This window comes from Camellia sinensis, chromosome 2 (genome assembly GCF_055761805.1).
Source record: "Camellia sinensis isolate YWXY chromosome 2, ASM5576180v1, whole genome shotgun sequence".
NCBI classification, from domain to species: Eukaryota; Viridiplantae; Streptophyta; class Magnoliopsida; order Ericales; family Theaceae; genus Camellia; species Camellia sinensis.
This window is the reverse complement of record NC_138962.1, coordinates 158451144-158473194: the sequence shown is the minus strand read 5'-3', so window position 1 is coordinate 158473194 and position 22051 is coordinate 158451144. Positions and strand designations below refer to the sequence as shown.

At 37.4% G+C, this 22051-nt stretch overlaps 1 long non-coding RNA gene across 1 annotated transcript; it reads left to right on the top strand.

The window, feature by feature from the left end:
• The first annotated feature begins 315 nt into the window (after positions 1-315).
• LOC145820416 (uncharacterized) lies at positions 316-22000 on the top strand. Its single transcript, XR_014361925.1, has 3 exons — positions 316-452; positions 1076-1122; positions 21573-22000. It is a non-coding gene; the product is annotated as an uncharacterized LOC145820416 (long non-coding RNA).
• The last annotated feature ends 51 nt before the right edge of the window (positions 22001-22051 follow it).

Below are 22051 nucleotides of genomic sequence, written 5' to 3'. Positions count from 1 at the left end.
AAAAAAAAATTCCCTATATAAAACTAGGTACATGAATCCAAACAAATTCAAAGGCACATCCTTGTGTACCCAAACAAAAAAAAAGAAAAGAAATGTTCTTATGGACCGAAACAAAAAAAGGCCTTTGATCTATGCCATGAGCACCTCTTATAAAACACTATATAATGTAGTAATATCATGTTTCTAAAATTATTATAAATATTAAGGAAAACTATTATAAATAAAAAATAGAGAAATTAATCACAATAATAATATCATGTTTCTAAAATTATTATAAATATTAAGGAAAACTATTATAAATAAAAAATAGTGAAATTAATCACAATCAGCGAAAGTTTTCATATATAAAACTGTCTCTGTCTCAGAATCTACAAGCTAACGGTACTCATCAAAACCCTAAATAGAGCTGCCGACACAAGTTACCACCGCAAAATGCAGCTCGTCAAAAGATGGTTCTCTCTCTCTCTCTCTCTCTCTCTCTCTAGTTACTGAATAGTGGGTAATATACTGTTTGTCGTCAAAGACATGGGTAGTGTATTTATTTTTTTTGTGTTTCAAGGTTGTAGTAGGAAGTGTTTTCGGAGTAGATGGAGGGTTTGATGTTAAATGTTGATTTTTATTTATATAATATAAGTTTGTTTGTTTGTTTGTTTGTTTGTTGGTGTCTTGCAATTGAAACAAGTCTTTCTTGAATCTTTCGCAGGACTAGGTATTTCTTTATGTTTTCACAATTGGGTTCATTCTAATAATAATTGTGGAAATGGGATTTGAAGTAAAAAGTAGATCCAGTTTATGAGTTGTTATGTGGTTAGAACAACTAAAAAAGAGTGGGATTTGGATATGTATGTGGTCTGCAAAATATTGATTACCAAATTCATAGACATTTGGACCTAGTTAGCAAATTTTATTATTTCAATTGACAGTCCATTAAATTCAAAATATGATCTCCTAAATTACATCTAGTTATTGATCATTAACCTAAACTCTATTGTAATAATCCTTACATTTACCTTTTGTTTTTTGTTTTTGGTTTTTTTTTTTCTTTCTTTCCCCCCATTTTTTGTGGATGAATCAGGTAACATTCTGAGCAGGAGGCATCTTTAATGCAAGTTTGTTTCCCTGGTATGTGTCCATCAACCATCATTTTGATTTCCTGATCATATAATGTGCTTTCGCAAAGCATTGTTCTGCTCATTTTTTCTAAGGTTCTATTCTTTCTTTTTACAACACCATTTTGTTGAGGGGTTCTAGGTGTTGAAAAATTATGTCCAATACCACTCATCACAAAATAATTCAAAATTTTCATTTTCAAGTTTTCTATCATAGTCGGTTCGAATATTAATAATAAGAAAACCTTTTTCATTTTGAATTTTCTGACAAAGTTTAGTGAAAGAAGAAAATGTCTTATCTTTGTGTGCTAAAAACATAACCCATGTAAATCCTGAAAAATCGTTAACAACAACAAGACAATAATGTTTACCACCAAGTCTAGATGTTCTTGAGGGACCAAATAAATTCATATGCAACAATTGTAAAGGTATAATAGTGGAAATACGAGATTTTGATTTAAAAGATGTTTTGGTTTGCTTTCCTTGTTGACAAGCACCACAAAGTCGATCTTTTTCGAATTTAATTTTTAGAAGTTCAACGACCAAATCCTTTCTCAAAAGTTTAGCAATTGAGCATGACCAAGTCTTCTATCCCATAACCAACTACTATCACTAATAACATAAAAACATTTGACATCACTAGCATAGAGATCATTGAGATGAAAAACATAGACATTATCAAGGCGATTACCAACAAATAGTATTTTGTGACCAATTGTGCTTTTAATTGTACAATGTGATTTATCAAAAATAACTCAATTACCATTATCAAATAATTGACTAATACTAAGTAAATTATACTTAAGTCCATCTATAAGGAGAGCATTTTCAATAGAAGGGTTAGGAGAGATACCGATGCTACCAATGCCAATAATTTTTTCCTTTTTGTTGTCTCCGAAAGTGACAAATCCTCCATCTTTGGATCATAGAGTAGTGAAGAATGATTTTTCTCCGGTCGTGTGTCTAGAGTATCCACTATTAAGGTACCATCTTCTGTCTTTTGCTTTGGACTTAAGGCATACCTACAATAAGATAATCAAATGTTGGATTTTGGTACCCATGATTTCTTGGGTCCTTTTTGGTTGGTATTGTTAGTTCCTTTTACCACCTAAATATTTTTAGTTCCCATGTTCATATTCTTATTGAATGGACAAGTAGAGATATAATGACATTTTTTCCTACAATAATGACAAGTAATATGAGGGTGTGTCATAGGAAGTGTTTTTTCAAAAATTGTTTTGAGGTTCTTTTGTTTCTTAATGGGATCATAGCCAATACCGGCTTTATCAAAAATACATCTTTGATTACCAAGAAACTTATTGAGGTTATCTCTTCCTTTTACAAAATTTTCAAGAGTTTTATTTAAATCATCAACGCTGTTTTTTAAGACAATTTTCTCATTAGAAATAGTGCTAAGGTCATTTTTCAAAACAAGGTTTTCTTTCTTCAATTCATCTACATTGTTAGATGAGGATGCTACTAATTTCTTGAACACATTATTTTTAGTACATACTTTTCTAAACTCATCACGTAATTCATTAAAAGCACTCTCAAGTTCTTGATAATTAAAAGTTATCTCATCTTGAGTGGATTCTTCTTCTCCTAGAGCCATGAGACACAAGTTGGCTACTGCATCATTTGAAGCCGAAAGCCCTTCTTCTTCTTTCTCAAGCCCTGACAGCCCTTCCTCTTCCTTCCCAGCCCCTCGGTAGTCCCTCTTCCTCACTGTCGCAGCTTCCTTAGGTGCTGACTAGACCCTCCCTGCCTTGGGTCTAGTGCGGCTTCCTTTTCGGGGTGTTTTTTTCTTCTCTCTTTACCCTTACAGGGTTCGTGTGCTGATGTGGTTAGCACTTTTTAGATTGTTTTTCTGTTGTGTTCGGCTACCGGTGTATTCGGTAGCGTTTATAGTACGTCGTTTTTTTTCCCGGCCTTTGCTGTGATTTGGCCGGTTGTTTGCTTCGCTGTGATTGTTGTTAATGTATATATGGTATATATTCCTACATATATTAGGTATTGATTTCCTAGATATATTAGGTATTGCCATAGTTAGGTTTCTTATAGGATACTCTTTCTCATAGTTAGATTTCTAGTAGGGTACTCTTTCTCAGCCTATATATACAAGCCTTCTATCATTCAATACAATACATATTATTTCCCTTCTCTCTACTATTCTAACATGGTATCAAAGCTATAGGTTAAACTCTTGGTGTTCTTCGCCTTACCGGCAGGCCGCAGCCTTGCCTTGCCTTGGCCGCTCGTCGGACCTCAACCTATTCCGTTGTCATATTTAAAAAATAAGAAATTATATTAAAAAAATCATAATTAAACACTTTTAGGATGAATAGCAAACTTAATTTAATAATTTACTTTATAATAAAATATTACATGACTGAGAGAGACTCTGAGGTAATTTGGAAAGATTAACTTTTTAATTTTTTTAACTTTTTTAAATCAGAACACTTCTTTACATTTTATATATAAAAAAAATAAAAAATCAACTTTTTAACATCATCCCAAAACATCACACTCCCACAAGGATTATACATGGCAATGGATCGCCATGTATCGCAGAACCTAATAATATCTTCATAGCTAAAAAAGCAAAATCATCAATGGTGATTAGAACAAAGGCACAGGAGCTTAAATTACAACCCAGAGGACACAGGGTTCAAAGTTCTAGTAAATTCATTAAGGGCACAGCCCTAGACATCCGACCAGTCCTTGCCGGTAGGGCAAAGTCTTCTTCTTCATCTCCTCCGCCTGTGCTCTATTCGCAGTGTAATGCAACTCGTGAGCCGACGGCAGAACCCTACGCTTTTCGACGCCGTTCACTGGTTTTCCGGCGATCGGTTTTTTTGGGAGAATTTGTTTGCTTCGCTTTTGCTTTTGCGTTTCTGTTTCCTTGCGATTCTTTTCCTTCTCGTCCCTTGAAGATGATGAGCAAGTGAACGTGATCGATGACCAGAACTTCTTTTTGTTGCCTCTACCTTCGCTTCTGCTTCTGTACAATAGATCCTTGAAGAATATCTACTTCTTCGAGTTCCTTTCAGACGATGAAGACCTTGAAGACAAAGCAGAGCCTAACGGTGTTGTATCGATCGACGGAGTTTCAGCTTCTTTGTTCTCAGAATCATCCAACCCCAGAATGCGATGATGATGAGAGGCTTCATTTTCTTCGTGTTCTTGCCATTGGAACTGTGTTGTTCGTTGTGGTGACATCGACCGAATCTGACCTTTCAAGAACAACTCGTCGGCCGAACTCATATCACTCGGTGAGAACCCAGAAGAAAATTCGAACTCGAACGAGCCAGACTCAGCGTCGTTGGTGTCGCCATTGTTGGAGGAGTGAAGGTTGACGTTTGGTTCGCCATTGTTACGGTTTGAAAAGAGGATTATTGGTGTGAGTTCGAGAGCAGAAATCATAAAGGACCCCCACAACCACAATCCCCACTGACACATGTCAGTGAATGATAAGAGGAAAAAAAAAAACAAAAAATAAAGAGTAAAAAGTTGAGTACATTGAAGGTGGTGGGGTTTTTCCGTTTGTGAGAGAGTTGGGGTGGGTTTAGGGACTGAAACGAGTTTGACTGGCTTGTTGGACACACAATAATTAGACAGAGAGCTTTGTGAATGAGTCTCTCTAAGCCCACCCCAACTCTCTCTCTCAGACGGAAAATTAGATACAGATAATCCTCTTTTCAAACCGTAACAATGGCGAACCAAACATCAACCTTCACTCCTCCAACAATGGCGACACCAACGACGCTGAGTCTGGCTTGTTCGAGTTCGAATTTTCTTCTGGGTTCTCACCGAGTGATACGAGTTCGGCCGACGAGTTGTTCTTGAACAGTCAGATCCGGTCGATGTCACCACAACGAACAGCACAGTTCCAATGGCAAGAACACGAAGAAAATGAGGCCTCTCATCATCATCGCATTCTGGAGTTGGATTATTTTGAGAACAAAGAAGTTGAAACTTCGTCGATCGATACAACACCGTTGGGCTCTGCTTCGTCTTCGAGGTCTTCATCGTCTGGAAGGAACTCGAAGAAGTGGATATTCTTCAAGGATCTATTGTACAGAAGCAAAAGCGAAGGTAGAGGCAACAAAAAGAAGTTCTGGTCATCGATCACGTTCACTTGCTCATCATCTTCAAGGGACGAGAAGGAAAAGAATCGCAAGGAAACGCAAAAGCAAAAGCGAAGCAAACGAGTTCTCCCAAAAAAACCGATCACCGGAAAACCAACGAACGGCATCGAAAAGCGTAGGGTTCCGCCGTCGGCTCACGAGTTGCATTACAGTGCGAATAGAGCACAGGCGGAGGAGATGAAGAAGAAGACCTTCTTGCCCTATCGGCAAGGATTGGTCAGATGTCTAGGGCTATGCCCTTAATGGATTTACCAGAACTTTGAACCCTATGTCCTCTGGGTTGTAATTTAAGCTCCTGTGCCTTTGTTCCAATCACCATTGATGATTTTGCTTCTTTAGCTATGAAGATATTAATAGGTTCTGCGGTCCATTGCCATGTATAATCCTTGTGGGAGTGTGATGTTTTGGGATGATGTTAAAAAGTTAATTTTTTATGTATAAAAAGTAAAGAAGTGTTCTGATTTAAAAAACAAGTTTTGGTGATCGATCACGTTCACTTGCTCATCATCTTCAAGGGACGAGAAGGAAAAGAATCGCAAGGAAACGGAAACGCAAAAGCGAAAGCAAAGCAAACAAGTTCTTCCAAAAAAATTGATCACCGGAAAAGCAGCGAACGGCGTCAAAAAGCGTAGGGTTCCGCCGTCAACTCAGAAAAGTTATTGTTTCCTTATTTTAAAAAAAAAAAAATACCCGTAAACTGTCCCGACATTGATTCCGGTTAGCTCTTACATTGGTCCAGTATGACCCCTGTAAACTGTCCCGACATTGATTCCGATTGGCTCTTACATCGGTCCGGCATGACCCTTTCAAACTGTCCCGACATTGATTCCGGTTAGCTCCTGTAACGGTCCAACATGACCATAAATTATTTGCTGGCATTAGCTCTGGCCTCTAATGTCGACCAGGGTCTTGTTGGTTGCCGACTAGAGTATTTCCTAGCCATAGACGCTTTGGCAGTTCTTTTAGGACAGTTCAGTCCCTATTTTTTCCTCCTTTCTAGGGTGTGGTGCTGATATATTAAGCACTTTTCGACTTTTTTTTATTTAGTGGATTACCAGATTTGTTCGGTAGCATTTATTTGAACTAGCCGTTGAGTGTTTTTCGGCTTCTAGTCATCCATTGGCAAGCTGCGATTGTTGAATATCTTCAAACCAGCTTGAGGGGGGGTGTTGAATATAGAAATTAAAGTATATAGAATCTTTTTATATTTAGTATTATGTATATAATCTGTGATTGTGTCAATCACTGATTTAATATTGTATAGCACACTTTCTAATAAGCAAAATAATTATTTTTCTGGTTAGCTCTTACATTGGTTCGGCATGACCCCTTTAAACTATCCCGACATTGATTCCGGTTAGCTCTTACATCGGTCCGGCATGACCCCTTCAAACTGTCCCAACAATGATTCTGGGTAGCTGCTATAACGGTCCAACATGACCATAAACAGTCTCTCGACATTAGTTCGACATGACCTTAAACTATCCTGGCATTAGTTTCAGCCAGTTCCTACAATGGTCCGACATGACCATAAACTATCTCTTGGCTTTAGTTTCGGCCTCTGATCTATTTCAAGCGCCCTTGCGCTCCCGTTCAGATTTTGCAATTTATTTGCCTTTTATTTTATTTAGTTTTATTTCATGTTTTAGTTTTTCTCTCCAAACTCAAGATGCTTATCCTCCTTGAGTTTGAGGGGGGATGTTAATGTATATATGATATATATTCCTACATATATTAGGTATTGATTTCCTAGATATATTAGGTATTGCCATAGTTAGGTCTCTTATAAGATACTCTTTCTCATAGTTAGATTTTTAACAGGATACTCTTTCTCAGCCTATATATACAGGCCTTCTATCATTCAATACAATACATATTATTTCCCCTCTTTACTATTCTAACAATTGTTATCATGACTGACTCCACCGTTTCTAGTGGGATTGATGCATCTCTTATTCTTGGTAAATTGATTGGGTTTGATTTTCCCTCTCTCAACAAGCTTCAGCTCATTGTATTACTAGTCTCTTGTTGAATTGGAAGAATTTTGCTGCATGGAGTCATTCCCTCAAATTGTGTTTGGGGGGCAAAGGCAAGTCTCATTGGCTCCTTATGATTGAAGCCCAGCCTCCTGATGATGATCCTAAGAGTGTACAGTGGGATATTGATAATTGTATTATCTTAGGCTGGATGTTCAACTATATGGAAGATTGGATTTATCACATGTTCATGTATTGTGACATAGTTCCCTGTCTATGGAAGGCTCTTACTCAGATGTATGCTCATGCTCATAATGATGCTCGCATATTTGAGCTTTATCAGGATATCTCACATGTTTCTCAGACAGCTTTGGGACTCTCGGTTGCAAAGTTCTTTGGGTATTTGCTGGCTCGGCGGGAGGAATTGACTCAATATGAGCCCTTGAGCGACTTTCCAGTGGAGGCCGCACCTATTGTCTCTAAACGTTTGGACTGACAGCATACTTACCAGTTTCTTATGGGTTTAAAACCTGAATTTGCGTCTCTTTGAATTCAGATTTTGAACACCTTACCTATGCCATCTTTATATGAGGCCTTTTCTACTATTGATAGTGACGAGCATTGTTGCTGTTGGTTCAGTCTGCTTTCACTACCATCCTAGAGCCTTCTCTTGTTCCCGATCAGATGGCCCTTGCTACTAGCTTTGGTTTCTGCAGTTCTTTCGGGAAGATTAGTTGTCACCATTGTGGGGTAACTGGCCATATTAAGGCCTGTTGTTTCAAGCTTCACCCTGAGTTGAAGCAACGGTTTGCTCAGAATCATGGTACCACTTGCACTGCGGCTATTGTGGAATCAGTACCTGCTACAGTGCCATCTAGTGTTCCCGACCCACATCTTCTTCAGACTCAGATTGGTCAGCTTCAAGCCCATCTTGGCTCTCTCACTACTCATCAGTCGGGCCCATCCACAACTACCCTTGCCACAGGTACTTTTACTACTTTCCATGTTTGGTCTGCTCGTCCCACATGGGTTCTGGACCTGGGGGCTAATGATCATATGACTAGTGAGTTTTCTTTTCTTTCTTCTTCGGTCCCCCTTACTATGGATCAAACTATCTGTCTTGCTGATGGCTCTCTCTCTTCTGACCCATATATCTCTCTCATATGTTCTTTATGTTCCTAAATTTGCCTATAATATGTTATCTGTTAGTGGTCTTGCCAAAACTTTTAATTGTACCGTCATCTTCTTACCCACTTCTTGTGTTTTACAGGACCTGAATTCAAAGAGGATTTTTGGCAGTGGATATGAGCGCAATGGGCTGTCTTACTTCAGGGACCCACCTCCTTTGCCACCACCATCTCCTTTATCTAGTTTACAGGCGTCTGTTTTGCCTGCTTTAGTGTCTTGTGTTTTTTCTAGTCAAACTTTAGCCTTATGGCATGCCCGTTTAGGTCATGCAAACTTTCAATATTTATATTTACTTTTTTCGTCTTTAAATAAGGCTTGTAACGATTCTCATTTTCATTGTGTGGTTTGTGAGTTGGCTAAACATACACGTCATAATTATATTCCTCACATGACTAGTGCGTCGTGTGCTTTTGATCTCATTTATTCTGATGTTTGGGGTCCATCTTTTGTACTTGCTTTGTTCGGCTATAGATATTATGTAACTTTTATTGATGACCACACTCGATGTACATGGGTTTATCTTATTCGGTGTAAATACGAGGTTTTCCCCATTTTTGTTCAGTTTCTACAAATGACCCAATTTAAGTCTGTTGTTCGGAATATTCGCTCTGATAATGTGGGGGGGGGGGGGTACATCTCAAATGCTTTTCGCTTCCACCTTAATCAAGTGGGTATTCTCCCGCAGCTCACTTGTCCTCGTACACCTAAACAAAATGGGGTGGCTGAACGTAAAAATCGCCATATTATGTCTATGGTTCGGTGTCTTCTTCGTGGTATGAATGTTCCCAAGTTACTGGCATATGGCTGTTCTTACTGCTATCTATTCGTTGCATTTTTCTGGGGTATTCCTTTTTATCTAAAGGGTATTGGTGTTATGATCTAGTGTCTCGGCATTTTTATAATTCTTTAGATGTTACTTTTTGTGAGGATTTGCTGTTTTTTGGTACTAACATTCCTTTGCTGTTCATTCTACTCGTCTTATTCCCTTCTTTGATACAGATATCTCCAACACTTAGAATAATTACCTTGCTCTTGGCCCTTTTCCATCTCTTCCATCTGACCTGCCTCTGTAGGTTTACACCAGTCGCCTTTGGCCCGCGCCAACCTCTTCTTCTCCTCTCAGGTCAGGTAAGTCGCTTTCTCATATTGCACCTACTCGTTTCTCTTAGTATCTCGACACAGAGCGTCGCCCCCCATCCCATTATGGTTGGCTTTGTAGTAATAATTATCCTATTTCCCAGTATCTCTCTTATGATGGTCTTACAGGTTCTTATCGCTCTTTTTTAGGCAAACTTGAGTTTGTCTCCATCCCTCGCTCTGTCTTTGAGGTCCTCCAAAATCCCAAGTGGGTGGCAGCTATGCAGGCTGAAATGGATGCGTTAGAACACAATCAGACATGGGAGCTTGTTTCGTTGCCTCCTTCTGCCAAGACGGTTAGGTGTAAATGGGTATTCACTAGTAAGTATCTTGTTGATGGGTCTGTGGATTGCTATAAAGCTCGTTTGGTTGCCAAGGGCTACACCCAAGTCCGTGGCCAAGATTTTGGAGCTACATTTGCACCAATGGCAAAGTTGACCTCTGTTCGACTTCTTGTTTCCTTAGCAGCTGATCATTCTTGGCCTCTTCATCAACTTGATGTCAAAAATGCTATTCTACATGGGAAATTACTTGAGACTATCTTTATGGATCCTCCACCCGGTTTTCGAGTTGAGGGGGAGTATGCTTGGAAAGTGTCGTCTTCGCAAATCTATGTATGGTTTGAAATAGTCTCCTCGAGCTTGGTTTAGTTGGTTCAGCAAGGTTATCTTGTCTATGGGTTTCATTTAATGTCACTCTGATCATACCTGCTTCATTAGGCGACAAGCGAATGGACGGTGCATCATTTTGCTTGTCAATGTTGATGATATTATTCTTATTGGTGATGATGCTACATGAATTGCTCAAGTTAAAAAGGATCGTAGCCATGTTTTTAATGTCAAAGATCTAGGTCCTCTCAAGTACTTTCTTGGTATTGGGATTGCTCATTCTCGCCAAGGGATTTCCTTGTCTCAAAGGAAGTATACCTTGGGTCTTCTTCAAGATACCGGTGTGATGGGTTGTAAACGTACCTCTGCTCTTATGGATCCTAATCTAAAGCTTATTGGTGAGTTATTAAGTGATTTGGGTATGTATCAGCGTTTAGTGGGTTGATTGATTTATCTGATCAACACTAGACCAGACTTGACATTTGCTGTAAGTGTTGTGAGTCAGTTTATGCATGCACCTCATACAGCTCATCTTGATGTAGTTTATCATATCCCGCGTGAAAAATATAAAAAACCCCAAGATATTGATTTGTGATTTTGTTTCAATTTTAAATAACGAATGACAATCCTAATCAAACAATCAAAGAATCAAAGACAAACTGACACAACGATTTATAGTGGAAAAATCACAATTGGAGCGCCTCCAATTGTGATAAAAAAAATCACGGGCCAAAGTAACAAAACAATCCACTAAGAAGATAAAAAGGAATTACACTAGTGTACTCTCTCAATTACCTAGTGAATCTATGTCCGAATTGAACCGACCCAAATGTGCCTCTTCCACTACTGTCTTCACCTCGGAATTGTCTTGTTTAACGTTGAATCTACAACGCTGATGTCGAATCCATGATGATGAGCCGCTCCGGAATCCACCAAAGCTTTAGGCTCAAGTTCCTTGGAATCCACCAAAGAACAACTCTCTCTTTTGTAAACGAAACAATAATACCAACCCTTGATGTTCGACAATCTGGAGTTCGTTGATCAAACGATCACCTTCTATACACCAAGGAAACTCATATAAAATAGTCTTCAATATAAAAACTTTGTTTTTTCTTTCTCTATAAAAATTTAGACCGCCCAAACCCCAAAAATAACGAACAACGCACTTTATAGAAAACATGATCGCGCAGACCACTCGAGCGCACATTTCACCGCTCAAGCGGTATCCCTGTACTTAGTCAACGAAGTGGCAAACATGAGAGGATTAAGATCACAAACTCCTCTGTCTAGGCACAATTTGGGTTGGATTCGCATCTAAATTTCATGGCCTCACTGAAATAAAAGATCGAATAAAATTACAACTGAAATAAGTTTTGTCAAACGGGATTGCCAATAACAAAAACTTAACATTGTGATATTTGAAGACTACTCCTAGTTTAGGGCTATTCTTCTCCGCAGGCTTGCAGTCTGGGTTGTCTTGTTTCACTTATGCTGATTATGCTGGCTCCAAAACTGACCGACGCTTTACCTTTGGATTGTGTACCTTCTATGGCAATCATCTTATATCATGGAAGAGTAAGAAACATGTAGTTGTTTCTAGATCTTCCGCTGAGGTTGAATACTGTGCTATGGCACGTGGTACTTGTGAGATATTGTGGGTCAAATCTATTCTTGCAGAATTGGGCTTTAAGGAGAATATCTCATCTCTTTTGTTCTGTGACAATAAGTCTGTAATTATGTTAGCTTCAGATTCAGTTCTCCATGAGAGCACAAAACATATAGAAGTGGATATTCATTTTAGTGTTATTGAAGGCCGCCTAGGCGTGCGCCTAGGCCCAAGTCTCATCCAGGCCCAAGGTTTGGGCCTTGTAGTGTTCCAGGCTAGGTGACTTCGATAAGGTGCGCCTAGTCGTGCGCCTAGGCCCAAGTCCCGTCTAGGCCCAAGGTTTGCGCTTTGTAGTGTTTCAAGCCAGGCGACTTCGATAGCACTTGACTGGCCTAAGGCTTGTGTCTTGAGGGCTTTTTTTATTGTTGCTTTAATTGGTTTTGTTTAAAATTTGACCATTGATTTAATATGGTGTAACTATAGAAGATCCCTACTCTGATTACAGATGCCAATACATTGGGCATTCAACCCCAAATTAATGATAAAAGAAAAATTAGCCTAATTCCTAATCTCTAAAAAATATTAAATATTTAACATTTCATTTTATTTATGTTGAACCCTAAATTGTTTACTTATATTAAATTATATATTTTTTTCGATACAAAGTGCTCCTTAATTCGGTGAAGCCTGCGCCTTACCTTGCACCTTGAGCCTAGGCCCCAGGAGACCTTGGCGCCTTGGTGCGCCTATCACCTTTAATAACACTAATTTGAACTATCATCATCACTTTCTCCCCAAGCTGCTACCATATCCATCTTGTTTGTTTTGTAATCTTTTTTATGTTTCTTCAATTTTGGACAATCTGTCTTGATGTGTCCTCGATTTTTACACTTATAGCAAATAATAGCTTCTTTTTTTTGGATGTCATCTTTGGTGTACTCTTTCTTAAAAGGTCTTCTTCCTCCATGATTGCTTTTCTTGCAGTACTTTTTGAGATTTCTACTAAATCTTCACTAGAGTCTTCATTTTCTACTTCATGGGATGAGGCTTTGAATGCAATTCCTTTTTTGTTTTTACCCTCATCATCTTCATGTCCTTTCATGGTGATTTCATGAGTCATAAGAGAACCCATGAGCTCATCCAATCCTGGTGTGGAGAGGTTCTTTGCTTCTATAATGGCAGCGACTTTTGCTTCCTAATTCTTTGGTAGACACCTAAGAATTTTCTCACTAACTCACTGTTAGTATAAGTTTTTCCAAGTGATTTCAAAGAATTTACAATTTCAGTAAAACTAGTAAACATGCTTGAAATAGATTTATCAGATTTCATCTTAAATAATTCATAACTATGAACAAGCATGTCAATATGAGATTCTTTAACTTGGTTTCTTCATAAGTAACTTCAAGTTTGTCCCAAATTTCTTTGGCAGTGTTACAATCAGAAATTCTGTTGTATTCTTTGGAATCTAATCCACAAATAAGGGTGAGTTTGGCCTTAGCATTTGCTTGTAATAGTCTATGATCTTTTTTGTCACTCTTTTTCGGTTTTAGTTATGCTAATATTGTCTACTAATTTGGTCAGAATTTTAGGGCCTTTAGTGACAATGATCCATAGGGCATAATCTGTGGCTTGAAGATATGAGGTCATCTTTTCTTTCCAATGGCCATAGTTATTACCATCAAACAAAGGTGGTCTATTTGTTGCTTGCCCTTCTACAGTGGTTGCCATAGATCAAAACTCAAAGATGGTTAAGTCTTATACAAGAGTTTAGGCTCTGATACCAATTGTTACCCGAAAGACAACCTACAAGAGTCTAGGCTCTGATACCAATTGTTACCCAAAAGACAACCTAAGAGAGGGGAGGGTTAGAGGGGAGGGTTAGGGGGGAGGGTGAATTAGTTTCTACAATTCAAATGCTAACAATTACCTAATAAAAATTTAAACAAGAACAACAAATATAGGAAGTATATCAGATGGTAAGAAGAAGTAGATTATGGCAATGAATATATTTGAAATATTATATTTGATAAGTAAATGAAGACTAGATGATTAACACAATAATATCAGATAGTCATGGAAAATGAATTTTTAATAAAATATTAGTTGGCTATAGTACAAAGGTGAAGAACTTGAGATGAACTCAACAACAGATAAAAGTATCAACTATAGCAGTAAATGAAATGTAAAGAGATAAGGGAAGTGAAGACAAATAGATTTATAGTAGTTCAGCTTTAACCAAGCCTACATCCACTCCTCAAGCTTCACTTGAGATTTTTCACTATTTCTCTAGCTTCACAGGGCTACTAACAACCTCTTCAAAAATAGAGCAATCCTCCACAAAATTTACACAGGCTTTACAAGCCTTTAGAGCCTTGAAATCCTCAGATGATTCTCAATCACTCTCAAGGTTTCAAGAACACTGTGTGTACTACATTCTTACAAATTGATATGGTGTTTTTGCTTTCAAGGAAAGCTGTAATGAAACTCTCTCAAGAAATATTACAAAGATTGAAGTTTTGAGTTATATCAGTAAAGGGACCTCTCACAGGTAAATGGGCTTAAAGATAAAACTCAAGATAATTTTTGAGGAAAGAGGAAATATAGATGAACACTTCAAAAGATGAAGAAAGATGTGATTGACGAAGAATGAAAAAAATGTTTTGCACGTTGTATCTTCTTGTGCTTTGCAATAGTGCTCAGAGCTCTGTTATATACAGAGTTTGAGAGCTCTGTTAAATTTAACAGAGCCCATTCTTTTTTCTCGTTGAATGATGGGTTGGTGATGGCTGAGGATGATATATAATTAATTTCTCAGAGTATCTCTGTCACCCAAGTGTGTTTTGTCCATTGAATGATAGGTCACTGAGCCAAAAACCAACATACAACATCTTCTGATAGATGCTGCTTTGAACAGAGGGACGTCCACCCGGATGTCCTGAGTGAAGTTTTGTTCTTGAGGGATGTCCGCCGGGATGTTCGCTCGGATGTCCGGTCATATCTCGATCGTGAAGGGCGACTACCGTGGTCATCGAGCATATTGCCTGTCTGACGTCTAGAGCGAAGCAAAATTGAACAGAAGCAAAACTGGGCCAAAATGCCATGGTCGGTCGTCTGCTCGGACGTCCGGCCCCTTGTGGGCTTGGCTACTGTGTTCTGCTGTTGTTCCGTGCTTCATTCACCATCTGTTTAAGCTCATATTTGATCTCAAAAACAATGAGATTGGATTAATGACAGATTAATTTTAATATATGAATCATCTTACACAGGCTCAAACATAATCAATTAGTAACAAAAAGATTCAGATCATCCAATTAGTGGTCATTTTGATCTTCTGACACATGATTAGTATGAGGAATGAAATGAGATGGTTAAGTCTATTAATCATGTTTTCAAAATCATTTGAAGATAAATCAAAACATTTAAATAAACATCATAAAAGTATATAATATCTAACAATCTCCCCCTTTTTGATGATGACATACCAAGATGTTTTGATTTGTATAAAATGAGGAAAGCTCCCCCTCAAGTCATGCTCCCCTTGAACGCTTGCTTAATAGAATGTTAGCTCAAAAGCAATAGAGATCAGTATAGGCAAAAGCGAACATAAATTAGATTAATTAAAGTTACTTGTTCACAACTTACTAGAATTAGAAAATTTATGTCTTATGTTCCTAAGGAAAAGCGAAAAGATCACCAAAACAAAAAAGATCGCTGCATTTTCTTCCCCTGTGACATTATCAAAAGCAATATAAGAAATGGAGTTCACAAGGTATCATCAGGTGGAGGTGGAGGTGGAGGTGGAGGATAGAAGTGTTGATAGATGCCATCAACGCGGTTCTCCATATGATCAATGCGGGTGTTCAAGTCACTGAGTTGAATCAAAAAGTGTTGAGCTTGCTCGAAATCCACCAGTTGAGTGGACGTTTGTTGTTCCCATTGAAGGCACTATTGTTCCATAGCCATAAAATCTGTCCAATATGCAGGAGGTGGAGGCTGTTGCGGTAGTGGCATGTTATTTGGATTCTGTTCTTGAGGATCCTCTATAGGTGCATCAAGAACATGCAAGCTGCTATGCAAAACATCACTTTCTCTAACCCGGTTGATAGTATATTCACTTATGTCAGAGGCTATTTTGGAGTCATGCTCATTTGAAAAACTGATGTTGAAGTGTTCTAAAATTTTGGTTAATAGGGTTCCAAAAGGTAAAGATTTGTCACGAGAGTATGCGACAATATGATGACCAACCTCAAAACAGTATAACAGAACATCACAATGGCTAGCCTTAGGAGTGACATTTTCTAATAAAAATCTATGGAGAATGCGAAGATGGGGTTTGAGGTGTTTGGCAAGCAAATGGGGGCCAGTGGTTTTGCCAGTGCATATAGTAGAATAAACTTCAGTAATACAACCAACTCGTTGAGCTATTTGTTCATCAATTTGAAAGTAATGTTGTTGATCACCCAGCTCAACCCCAAGGATTTGTGCTAAAGTGGGAACATCAAACTCAATAAATTTTCCTTTGACATAAGAGTCAAGGGTGAAGTTGTCCTCTTCTTCGTGTGAGTGCTTGAGGTGTAAGTAAAAGAGAGAGACAAGGCAAGGATAACAAAGGAATATGAGGAATATGAGGAAAAAATTAACCAATGGGTGGACCAACTTGATAAATTTACCAAAAATTTACCAAACATAACAAAGGAATATGAGGAGGTTGACAAAAATTAACTCAAGTTATGTTGAACACAATAAAAAAAAATTCTTGTGCCATGAAACGATGAAGTTAGCGGGGAAAAAAAAAAAGGCGCTGAGGATTTAAGGATTAAACACAGCACAAAAAAGATTGAATTGTTTAGAATTATTGCAAGTTATGTGAAACAAAGTGAAAAAAATTGATTTTACATCTTTTGGCATGAACTTGTCATAGTAGAAGTGGAAAAACAAAATAAGCTTCGGATTTGTTGTTCATATAAACCTACTTCTTCTATATGTTTTTTCAAGAGGAAAAATTGATACTATGCTTTTTATTAAGTCTAAAAATCATGATATCTTACTTGTGCAAATATATGTTGATGACATAATTTTTGGAGCAACTAATGAATCTTTGTGTAAAAAATTTGCTCAAGTTATGCAAGGTGAATTTGAAATAAGCATGATGGGGGAGTTAAATTATTTTCTTGGACTTCATATCAAACAAAGTAAGGAAAGAATCCTTATCAACCAAGCTAAGTACATAAAGGAACTACTTAAAAGGTTTGGTATGAATGAATCAAAAGTAGCCACAACACCAATGAATACTTCCAATAAACTAGACAAAAATGAGAAGGATAAGTCCATTGATCAAACAAAATATCAAGGTATGATTGGCTCAATTCTCTACTTAACTGCAAGTAGACCCGATATTGTGTTTGTTGTTTGCATATGTGCAAGATTTCAATCTTGTCCAAAAGAGTTTCATCTCACTGTCGTTAAATGTATTTTTCAATATCTAACCGACAATCCTAAATTGGGTTTGGATTTATTTTATCCTAGAGGTGTATTATTTGATATGATTGGTTACTCGGATGCCGACTTTGCCGGATGCAAACTTGATAGAAAAACTGCTAGCACTAGTCACTTTTTGATAACTCATTAGTATCTTGGTTTAGGGAAAAGTAAAATTCTGTTGCTTTATCAACGGCTGAAGCTGAATACATAGCTTTCGGAAGTTGTTGTGCCCAAGTTCTATGGATAAAACAACAATTAGATGATTTTGACTTACATTATGATTATATCCCTATTAAATGTGATAATACTAGTACTATCAACTTAAACAAAAATCCGGTTCAACACTCTGAAACAAAACATATTGAAATTTGACACCAATTTTTAAAAGATCATGTTCAAAAAGGGGATATTGCTATTAAATTTGTAAACACTGACAAGCAATTGACAGATATTTTCATAAAATCCCTAAGCAAGACATGCTTTAATTTTATTCGTGGCGAATTTGGAACGTTGAATTCTACATATTGATTTTGTTGAGATTGCAAAATTGAAGTTTTACTCAAATTGAGGAATGAATACTATTGCATTAATTTGGAATCATAAATATCAGTTGAATGTTTTCAAAATACTCATACATTTTTACTCAAGTATTGTTTGTTGCTTTTTTAACACATAAAAATTTCCAGATTTTTATCTATGTCCTTAAAACTCATCCAGCTACCTAATTTTCTTTCAAAACTTGTTTCCTACACTAGCAGATTCATTTCCTTCACTTACCATACATATTGAGTTACATATACCTACCATACTTGTTATGCTCTTAAATCCTCTGGCTGAATTATTGGGCCTGTCATATACATTTATACGTTGTGTACGTCACATAAATTAGCCCTAGCCACTTTTAAGCAACCAGCACAGGAGCTCCGCAGCACAGGAGATTTTTTACCGAGCCAGTTGTCCGGAGGACAACTTGGCGGTCGACCGGTGGCCACCTGGGCAGATTTTAAAAGCCCCAAAACCGACTGCTTCTATTCCTGTTCTTTTCTCTGCTTCGTCTATGTAAACCCTAATCTCCATATCTCTCAAACTCCATCTGCCAAACCCTCTAAAAACTCAATCTCTATCAATTTCTTGTGTAAACTAAGGTAAATCTCTGTATTTTCATTGGTTTCTTTACCTTAACCCCTTGATTTTGCTTTAGATTTAATGTTTTTTTCTTTTGGGGTCATACATCCATATGTGGGTTTGTTCCACACTGATTAATGGTCATTTTATTCTTGATTGATGATTATTCTTGAAATACTTCCGTGATTTTGTTCAAAAAGCTTGTTGTTCATATTCTTGCCAAATACTTCCATGTCTTACAGATTGTTCATACTTAAGCTCTGTCTTGAATCTTTTTTTATTTTTTTTTTACTGAAATTTGTGGGTACTAAATCTAAATTCTATAACACTGTAGCATAACTCTGAATTTTTATTCTGAATTTTTTTTGGCTCTCACAGGTTCCTGCCAAAAGTAGTTTTTTATTTTTTTATTTATAAAAAAAACTAAGTCTTTCTTTGTTAATCATGTGAACACTAAATCTGAAGTCTATATATTTTTTTGACTCTTGCTATCACAAGTTCATGCCAAAAGAAGTAAAATCAATTTTTTTTTTCACTTTGTTTCACATAACTTGCAATTATTCTGACCATTTCAATTTTTTTTGTGCTATGTTTAATACTTAAATCGTCGGCTTTTCTCTCTCTCTCTCTCTCTCTCTCTCTCTCTCTCTGTGATTTCATCGGTTCATGGCACAAGATTTTTTTATTTTTTTTGCTGTGTTCAACATAACCTGAGTTAATTTTTGTTAACTTCCTCATATTCCTTTGTTATGTTTCATCCTTAAATAGTTCTATCAACCTCAGTGCCTATTGGTCATTGATTTAACATTGATTTCTTCATAGTGGCCTTGCTTATTCATTCTCTAGCTGTTCCTTGATAGTAAAATCAGATCGTGGCTCCTAGAACCAAAAAGCCTAGAGCTAGAGAGGCCGGACAGTCATCAAATCCCGGGCTAGGTTCTCTTGTGTAACATAATGATTCTTCAAACTTTCATTTACAGAAAATTGTCTAGTTAAGATTGCAAGATTCCATCATCGGGATTCTGTTAATCCATTCAACATAATTTGAAGAAAAATTTGATCTAGTTACCTAATTGGTTTGTTATCATACAAAGTGGTTTGTTTTTTACAAAAATTGTATATACACTTAAATTCAATCATATTCAAGATTTACATTTACGAATTAGATTAAATTTCAATCATATTCAATATTTATCTTTACTAATCAGATTCAACATATATATATATCCTTAGTTTTGTTTTGAATTTTTTTCTTTGTGGCTCGGACATACACAGAGGCATATATATACATCTATATATATGTTATCTTCAAAACCCATATTGATATGTTGTGTAGCAACTCCAACACCACCCTCCACCTCAACTGTGTGGGAGGCCAAACGTCTCGTGCACAGAAAAACAGAGAGAGAGGCCAAACACGTGGTTTAGGTGAGGAAAATGGTTGCAATAATTCATCAAACACCTGGTGTGCAGCCCAAATAACTCTTCTCTAGCTTTGGTGGAAGCTATCGAAGCCATCATGAACTGAGTGGAGGGGGTGTGGTGGGTGGCTTTTGATGGAGGTGGTGGAGGGGGAAGGGAGGATTGCTGGTTGGTAATAGTGATGGGGCTGGGGTGGTGAGGTTAGGGGAAGATGTAGAGAGAGTAGAGACCCAAACCCACCTCAATGATTCAGAGTAGCTGCTACTGTGCACTCCTTGCCATTGAAATGTGAAGCAGAGCTCTACCTTCTCAGTTTTTGCAATGTGAACTTATGGAATGGAGTGGAGGTGGTTGTTGGGGAGTGGAACCATGGAGTGAAGTTTAGAGAGTGATAGGTGAGTGAAGATGGGGGGATGGGATTATGTGCGGTGATGTCTATGATAAGAGATGAGTGTTTTATTTTGGAATTTTTAGTATTTTTTATGGAAGGGTATGTTTGTCATTTAGTAGCAATGTTAATGCCATCAAGCCGACAGGGGTAATTGTCGTTTTAGAAACCACAATGAAGGTCCTGTAATTGTAAGATACCTCAGGGGAGGTCCGTGTAATTAACCCTCATTTATTTGGTGCTTTCTTCTGCTTTGCTGTTGTACTTCCCATATCCCAGTGATGAAATGTTTAGTAATCAGAATTTGTGCATGAAATTTGTGAAAAGTTGGTGCTCCCTTTTGCTAGCTTATACTGCAGAGGTAGAGGAACCATGATTTCATGCCAGGTTGAAACTAGGCATTCAGAGGGATATATTTCTATTTAATCTTAGTCTGTACCTGGGTTGCTAATTTGTTCTTTTCGAACTATTGTTGGACAACATATAAGCATTTAGGTGTCATTTTATTACATTGTCAGTTTTTTGTTTTCAAAAACAGGAAATAAGGTTTTTGTTTTTGTTTTTGTTTTTGTTTTTTTCTATGAAAAACAAAAATAAAAATCCTGTTTGGTGGTACACAAATGTTTTGAAAATAAATTAATGTAAAAATAAAGAAGCATGTTTGGTGAGTTGCTAGAGGTGGGGGTGGTGAGAGGAGGTTGCGTAAATTGGTGGCTAGTGTTACCACTGGACGTCATGGCTGTGAGTCTGTGACCATCCCATCACTGAAGCCCGTTATAGAGCTGACGGAAGATGGCCAAAGTTTTCTGGAAACCACCCACACCCCTATATCCAACCATTCCATTCCACTCTGTGTGTATAATTATAATATACTACAAGGGTAAGCACATATAGTGAGTGTTTGGGAAGTGAGTTTTTATGTAGGTTTTTTTAGTTGTAGGATATTATTGGTGAAAAAAAAATTTGTGTTTGGGAAGATAGTTGAGTTTTTTTGTGGTTGGACGTGATGTTTGTGAGAGAAAAAGTGAAATAATTATGGGGTTGGATGTGATATTTTGTTTGGATGTGTTTTTTTTGGTTTTGCAAAAAGTTTGTCTTTTTGTGAAAAAAAAAAAAAAAAACCCAAGTCCCAAACTTCCCAAACACCACCATACATGTGCAATTGAAAAGATCATGTTTGTGCTATGAAATTTACAATCCAACCCATTGTGTTTTTTTTGTTCTTTTCGATATAATAAATTGAGTCAGGCATAATTGCTCTTGTTTTTAAGTAACTGTTCTTGTGGCCATTTTCAGAAATCAACAAAATGTTACATGTCTGTATCTTCCCCCATTATTCTCTGTCTCTCTACAACTCTAATTTTCTAGTGATCAAATGTTGTAGTGCTAGCCAAGGGCTTTGGTGATGGAGAGAGAAGGTGGATGGTCCAATGCTGAGCTAGCACCCAATTGTCCAAGGTGTGCCTGCTCAAATTCAAAGTTCTGTGCATGAGGCTTTGTGCGACCAGATTGAAGAGGTGAAGGCAGCAATGGGGAGAATTGGAGAAACAGTTTGATCTTGTTGTGCCAAACATGAACAAGTGGGAGGTGCATTCTAGAGGATGAGGTGCATTCTCTTTTACTGTGATTGTGTAAATAATTTGTAGTTTGTTTCTTATATAAAGGAGTTGGGACACCATTCTTAGGTTGTTTATGTACTGGATGTAGTCATGAAATAACATGGCAGTAGTTACTCTAAAATTTTTGTATGGGATTTTGTTTATGTACTGGATGTAGTCATTATTATTGTGGTTAATTATTTATTTAGTTTTATATCGGTGCTTCCACCATTAAAATCATCTCAAGGATTCAAGGGTTTGGTCC